Here is an 8,351-nt window from a genome sequence, read left to right as displayed (position 1 = left end):
CTTTTACATGTTGGCCAGAGCCTAAATAAGCTTCCTGTGGTAATTTGAACATTTCACTTCTTCTCTAATGCTCCCCTCCCCATCATGTGCCAGCTTGCTTGCCATGTGGCTGGCCTGCATGCCAACTTAACTCAGATGGTGGGGCTGCCTCTCTTCTCTCCTCCATCTCTCTCCTCTGATCACCTGCCAAGATTTACAGCTAACATTCTTCATATTTTTTCCTTTGAAATTCTATTAAAACTATCCTTGAGCTTAAAAACAACAATAAATAAACAACACTCAGTACATTATTTATTTACAAATGTAAGATTTCAAAAGATATCACGGGAGAGAAATATGAAGCATTGAAGGTTCTGAGGCTGGGTCTCCGTGATGGTCCTCACTGAATAGAACATAAGAGACAGGATCTTCTCTGGTACCTAATGCCACCTGGCTTACAGTTTGACTGTTAAGTTCTTCTGAATTTGAAGCTGTGTTCAATCATGGGCATGTCTGGGAATTATCAGATTTTCTGAAATCAAGGGCCAGATAACAGATTGGGCAGATCTAAGATCCAGGTGTGTTTCACTCATTAGTCATTAGTTACCACTGCTATCCATACCTTTCACTGATTCACATATGTGTTGCAAATCATATGTTTATATTAATTGGCAAGTAAGGTTACAAATACTTACAATACTGCATGACATGTTGACAGTAGTATACATTGTAGGATTGCTAAATCAAACTATTTATCCATGCATTTTTCACATATTCTTTTTCTGTTTTTAAATAAATTCATTTATTAACAGAAGTCTGTGAAGCCTGCCTGCTGTGTGGTCAGTCTCTTGTGGTAACGCTTGTATGTGTTTTCAGTGTCAGAGCCAACAGCTTAAAGTATTTTATTGATGTCCTGCCTTGAGGGTATCAGGTTAAAAAAAAATATCCTTGCTGCCCTTTCCTTAATCTTGGAACATGCTGGAACGAGCCACACAGAAAGCATTATAAGAAATTCTTTAATGCATCAAAGATGACAAAAGCTCACTCTGCTGCCACCAAGCCTCTGGGGCAGACACTCATGTGGAACCCATAATTTAACTCTTTCTCTAGACAGAGGCCCAGCAGCCTGTGCTGAGAGCTCTGGGATTAAGTCCTGAAGAAGATATAAACTAGCAGCTCTTCCTGAAATTCAAATATCACCAATCACTTTTAGTTAGTTTCTAACTTGTAGGATTAATAGACTCACTAAATCAGGGCATGCACAATGTTTCTTTATTCACACAGAGAACAGCAGAGGTAAGATTCAAATCAATGAGGACCTGCCTCCCAATATAAGGTTGCTCCAATTCTCTTCCAAGAAAAATGTATCCCACATGCGTCATGGAGGTGGTCAGCAGGGGTATTGATGGTGGTAGTGGTACCAGGCAAAGCTGGCATTCTTATCAACTTCCCTGTACCCGCAAGTGACTGCGAATGTTGCCTGGAGCCATGTGCTCTTTACATTGTGGTCTCAGAGATTTCAACCGCTCTACTTTGGTCTCTGCTGTCTTACTGTTGCCTGGCTTCCTGACTCTTCTCGGAGGGGAATGGTTGGGTCCCAGGGAACAGTTTGGAGAAACGGAAGCAGAAGTGGAACTTACCTAGATATCAGTGAGCACTACAGACATCCCAATAAGCACTTCCCACTCAGAGTTGCCTTCCTTGTTCAGGACAGGGAACACATTGAGCCACCCCATACCAACCAGGAAGATGGAGACCTCAAAAACAAACCCTCTGCAAGAAGTAAATGTAACTAGTACCAAAGAAAAGTGCATTTGCAATAGCAATTATACAAATTAAAAGGTTTTACATCCCCATGCCCAACTTGAGAGAAGGATGTAGGCTAGGGATAAAAGAGGGTGAGAGGGTGGTCATCAAAGGTGAGAGATGCTAGGCTCTCAAGTTCTAGAGTAAAGGAAGGCTGGTGCCTAGAGCACAGAACAGCAAGAATCTCAGCCTGTAAGTTCTTACTCATTGCTGTTGTTTCCTCAGTTCTGATCTGGATGAGGCGAAATGCAGGACCACATCACCTTAAAATCAAAGACTGAAGATTTCCATGGGAATCTCAGTTAAGTCCCCCTGAAAAATGTGTAAAGATCTTTGCTGTCTCCTCCAGCCCTGACATCCTGCGCACACAGAATAGGAAAGCAAGAGGAAGCAGGGAGATAGGGTACCATCACCTACTGGGCAAATCTGTTAGTAAATAATCAAGAGAACAGAGCCGTGAAACCTAGGCCTCAGAAGCCTCAGAGCAGGCAGAGGCAATTAGATGTGCTGTGTTTTTGCAGGACACAAGGTCAGGCTATAGGTTCCTAGGAACTATGGCTGGCAGAATGGAGGAGGAGTGTTTGACCACAGTGCTTCATGTGAACAAGCAAGTCACCAGAACTTCTTTGACTTCCAACTGGCCGGTACAACTCTTGTATCCTCAGCATGCATCAGAGCATGATCTAAACAGAGGATGCATTGCATGCTCATGGCCATACAGTAAGGCATTCAGAGACAAGAAATCAAAGGTCCTGCTTACTGAAGGAAGCAGCTTCCACAGAGCATGCACTCCCAAAGGTTCTTAGAAAAAAGAATATACTTGAATACCTATGTTATTGTTATTTTAATCAATTTTTAGTGTAATTTAAATTTTTCCATTTTAAGTACATTTACATTGTGGATAAATCATCTCTTCCATTTATCTTTAGTGCAGTTTAATTTTGCAAAATTCTAAGTCTTCTCACTAAAAAATACCAACCCGTTTAACCCTTTTATCTACCATGTCTTTTAAATAGGTTGTCACCAGAAGGCTTAAAGTGGGTCTTCCCACCTCATGAGATCTGAGTTTAGGGTCTGTCTTCTTACTTAAAATAACTCAATCAAGAAAAATCTCTTGTAACTATACCCATTTGCTTGGGTTTCAGTTCATTCCAGATGTAGTCATATTGACAACCATAATAATAGCCATCACAGGTAAGTGGGCAGACAGAATGCATATCAAGGTTGTAGTGAGTAAAGTCTCATACATATGTGTGTTCAACTAATCATTCAAACCTTTCTTTTCTCTTCTTTTGGTTATAAACTTGTAGGCATATTTTTTCACAATCTACTTTAATAAAGGTCCAACCTCTCCTCTAGTCTACCACCCTCCAGAGGTGGTGGAAAAGAAAGGTTATTAGGATATGGGGGATATTAGGTTTGTTGTTCTCAGTCCAGTCTACTCAACAGATATGACACACAAATCAGCAAGGGCAGTTCAATCCAGAAGATACTGCAGGGCACACCAACTCACCCACGTCTGCAGAAGCAGCAAGAAGCCACAGGAACCTCACAACCAGTTCTTTGTTGAGTTTCTCTCTATGAAGGCATCACAAGTGAAGCTCAGCAAATGTAAGGCAAACCAATACATGTGTGTTGTCAATCATGACTAGAGAGGTGGAGCAAAATGAAACAATGCTTGAGCTCCCACTGTCTGTGGAGTCATATTTATATTCCTTCTAAAAACAACATGTGTCCTTTCACATGCCTGCTTTAGCAAAACATCCTTCCACCCAGTGTCACATTGACACCAAATGTCATCATTTGACATAACTGACTTTCCAAAGAAACTAGAAGTTTCTCCTTCATAAACTAAGTAGAATTGCCCTTTTGAAGAAGCTTCATACTCTTATGTAGTCTTGTGGCATTCCATATTCTCACCTGCATGGCACAGGAGCCCATTTATTCCACATCCTCACTGATCTTGTTCATTTCTTTTAAATAATTGTTATCTTTGTGGGATCATGTGGTATCTTGTGGTAGCAAGTCATTCTAAGAGAGCTATATTTGTATTTTCAAGTAGATTCAGTCAAATTCATTGCATTGAACATTTAAAGTAAACAAATAAGTGTGCATGAGGTATACTCTGGCTTCTCATAAGGGGAACTACCAGAGTGTATGGATGGTGGACATGAAGGAACTTGCCTTATTGCGCCACCTTGTGGTTCTGCATCCACAAATGAGCTTCCTCTTTCACTCTGGGAACAGAAAACACCTGTCAATCGATTCTTACAAAAGTCTGAAAGGCTTGATAATTTTTCAAACTTTCTGCAAGAAAGAACTTGACAAATCCAAAGGCTTTGTGTAAATATTAAGAATTATTGTGTCCTTCTAGTCTGTCTGGGCCTGTGCCCTGAGCAGACCTTGGGTGCAAGCTTCACAGCCAGTCCCATAACATGCAGGTGCTCTAACGCGCCCAGGATTAGAGGTGAGGAGGACACAACATCTGTCCCAACACCAGGAGTAACTGGGACCAACAGGACCCAGGCACACAGGAACTCTGCAGCCCAGTGGCTCAGGTTCCTTTCAGTCTGTCTGGGCCAGCCGGTGCCCTGAACAGACCTTGAGTGCAAACTCCACAGCTACTCCCACAACATCCAGAGGAAGCTCTACTCCCAGGCACTCTAACAAGCCCAGGATCACAGGATCACAGAATCACAGGATCACAGAGACAGCTTGATTCTGGGGAGTTCTGACACAACCAGGATCACAGGAAGGACAGGCCCCAGTCAGATTTAACAAGGGCAGGTAGCACTAGAGATAACCAGATGGGGTAGGGCAAGCTTAAGAATATAAGCAACACAAACCAAGGCATCATCAGAATCTAATCTCCCACTATAGCAAGTCCTGGACACACCATCACACTGGAAAAGCAAGATTCAGATCTAAAATCACTTCTCATGATGATGATACAGGACTTTAAGAAAGACATAAATAACTCCCAGAAAGAATTACAGGAGAACACAGGTAAACAGCTAGAAGCCCTTAAAGAGGAAACACAAAAATCCCTTAAAGAACTACAGGAAAACACAATCAAACAGGTGAAGGAAATGAGCAAAACCATCCAGAATCTAAAAATGGAAATAGAAACTATAAAGAAATCAGAAAGAGAGACAACCCTGGAGATACAAAACCTAGGAAAGAAATCAGGAACCACAGATGCAAGCATCACCAACAGAATGCAAGAGATAGAAGAGAGAATCTCAGGGGCAGAAGACACCTTAGAGAACATTGACACAACAGTCAAAGAAAATACAAAAAGCAAAAATCTCCTAACCCAAAACATCCAGGAAATCCAGGATGCACTGAGAAGACCAAACTTAAGGATAATAGGTATAGAAGAGAGTGAAGACTCCCAATGTAATGGGCCAGTAAATATCTTCAACAAAATTATAGAAGAAAACTTCCCTAACCTAAAGAAAAAGATTCCCATGAATATGCATGAAGCCTACAGAACTCCAAATAGACTGGATCAGAAAGGAAATTCCTCCCATCACATAATAATCAAAACACCAAATGTACTAAACAAGGAAAGAATTGTAAAAGCAGTAAGGGAAAAAAGGCAAGTAACATATAAAGGCAGGCCTATCAGAATTATGGCAGACTTCTCACCAGAGACTATGAAAGCTAGAAGATCCTGGGCAGATGTCATACAGACCCTACAAGAACACAAATGCCAGCCCAGGCTACTATACCTAGCAAAACTCTCAATTACCATAGATGGAGAAAACAGTATATTCCATGACAAAACAAAATTTACACAATATCTTTCCACAAATCCAGCCCTACAAAGGATAATAGGTGGAAAACACCAACATAAGGAGGAAAACTACATCCTAGAAGAAGCAAGAAAGCAATCTTTCAACAAACCTACATAAACCTAATTCCACTTTTAACAACGAAAACAACAGGAAGTAACAATTACTTTTTCTTAATATCTTAATATGAAAATTAATATTACCTACATATCCTAAGCGATTGAAATCCAAAAATATGAGGAATTAGAAATTTGTTGACTGTCATCCAATGGTCTCTCTAATTTGATAATTGGAGAAATAAGTCCGATATTGTACAATTCATATATACTTTCAGCTTGTTTGTATGTGACAGTGTCTTGTTGTGTACAGCATAATGGTCTTGAAATCTTGCTTCTCCTATGTCAGCCTATTAGTAGGATTGTTTATTTCATGTTTTTACACTATACTATGGTTTTCAGAACAGCTTACATATTTCAAAAGTATTTATATAGCCAAAAGAAAGGTTGACAATTAAATTGGGAGGTGGCTTGTCAGAGAACAACAAAGAGTGAGACAGAATGGTTTGCTTGATGTTTGTAACTATTGTATCAAGTTTGAAGAAGAGGACTTTATAACTGACTCTTACTCTGAGATGCGTTTCCAAATTATCACAGCTAATGAACCAGATTCTTACCCTCACCTAATGTCTGTGCTACCCTCCAAACAGAACCATTGTTCATTGAAACAGTTGGTGAATGACTTTAAAGATAGACCATCTTAATACACTCACCATTTCTTAAATGAATGTAACCTGTTCTCTGTGGGCTGAGAATAAAGTCACTCACTCAAGTCAAATAGCTTTGACCATAGCAGGAAGTCTGTATCCAAACATTGTGCTTACAATTCATTTCTTGGCACAGCAGAACAGTCAACTCTTAGCTTAGCTATGATGGAGGTAAAATCCTTTGGTGATGTGAGGCTTATTGAAGTATAGCCTTATTACAATGAAATCCAATGTCTAAAAATTGTTCTTATTTTGGGCTTGTACCACAGTAAGAGCCACGATTTTAAACTCTACTAAATACAAAACAAACAAACAAGCAAAAAGACTTTATAATTTTTTTTTCATTTAAGAAAATACTAGTAGTGATGTATTATTTTAAAATATACTATTAATATGTTTGGAATTATTTAAAATGTATGTTGAGAAAAATGTATGTATTTTCAGTATTGCTGTAGACAAGCATCTACATAAGACTGTTAAATTGATGATTGTTTTATATTAAACAACTTTTATAATACTCACTTTTATTGTTATAATGTTTTATACATTTTAAAGACCATGACAAAAAAGGTATTGTAGGTATTGAAGGGAGGGTCTCTGGGAGGAGTACAAAAGGGAAACAAGAATGTGATTTAATTCTATTTACTTAAAGTATGTTTTTAAATGTTAACAAATTCAGACAAATTGAAATCATGTATCTTTTCTCATCATAATGCAATAAAACTTAAATCAATAAAAAGATTTAAAAGAAATATAAAAAAGATATTAGAATAAAAAAAGAATTATTGTGTCTAAAATAGTTTTATTTGCATTTTACTTTCAAAATTTATTTCTGTCTTCTAAAGGATTAATCATGTCAGGCCTCAAGATCAGCTGTTTTGAAGGGTGACAAGCCTCACTGGAACCAAAATTTCAAGTTCCAAAAATTAAACACTATGTGAAAATTCAACATTGAAGGCTTTGAAGATGCCTCAACTGTTGAAAACACTGCTCTTGGAGGAGAACTGAATTTAGCTTCCCACATCTGTCTGATAACCTGGGTTCGAGAAGATCTGACACCCTTTCTGTCCTCCAAGGGAAGCAGGCCCATATAGGATACATCTACACACAGGTAAAATTCTCATACGTATAAAAATAAAACAAAATAAATATGTGTTTTAAAAAAATTTTTTTAAGTCAAGGGAAAGTCTGAATTAAAAATGCAATAAACACTCTTCTAAAATATATTTTGCATTTTTTTTCTTAAATTCTAGTTCACCTTGACCTCTGGCTCTGAGAATCTTGCCAACTCCTCTTCCATGGTGTTTCGGAGGAGCACTGATGCCCTTTGCTCTGTGCAGCAGGAGGTGTGTTTCCTCATGGACTGTGGATTCTCATCCTGGCACTTCCCTGAAACATTCTAACCAGAACCTTTTTGTAGAACCAAAGGCTTACTTTAATCCCAATTTGCAGAAATATCCCTGTCTTTTTATAAACAACAAAATCTGGGATCCTATGAAAACCTAAAACCTATCTTTTGTTTTGTTTTGGGTGAATTCTAGAGTAATACCACTGACTTTAAAAAACAAAACAAAACAAAAAACAAAAACAAACAGGCAAAAAACCCCAAACAAACAAAAGCCAGCAGCTCAATTTCTGATAGAACATGTCAATCATTGATAGCTTTGTGGTGAACACTACTGACAAGAAGGCAGTCTATAGAACATAATGATGGCACACCTTCCCCCTGTACCACAGCCAAGGCCACTTTTTTGATAATTCAATGCCCATTTTTGGTTTCTTACAAAAGGGGAACTAGGGTCTACTGGTAAGAATGCTTTGTATGACGTTATAAAATATGTTATAAGGAAATATGCCTTTTAAAGATTATGAAATCTTTTCAAAAATTAAAGATTACAAAGTCCCTTATTCCTCATTTTCATGATAAATTAAGGTTTCTTTTTTTTTTATTTTAGATATTTTCTTTATTTACATGCGGATTTCTCCATTCCCAGTTTCCCCTCCAA

Source organism: Mastomys coucha, unplaced genomic scaffold (assembly GCF_008632895.1).
Source record: "Mastomys coucha isolate ucsf_1 unplaced genomic scaffold, UCSF_Mcou_1 pScaffold22, whole genome shotgun sequence".
Classification (NCBI taxonomy): Eukaryota; Metazoa; Chordata; class Mammalia; order Rodentia; family Muridae; genus Mastomys; species Mastomys coucha.
The sequence above is the reverse complement of the archived record's forward strand: the minus strand, read 5'-3'. Positions refer to the sequence as shown.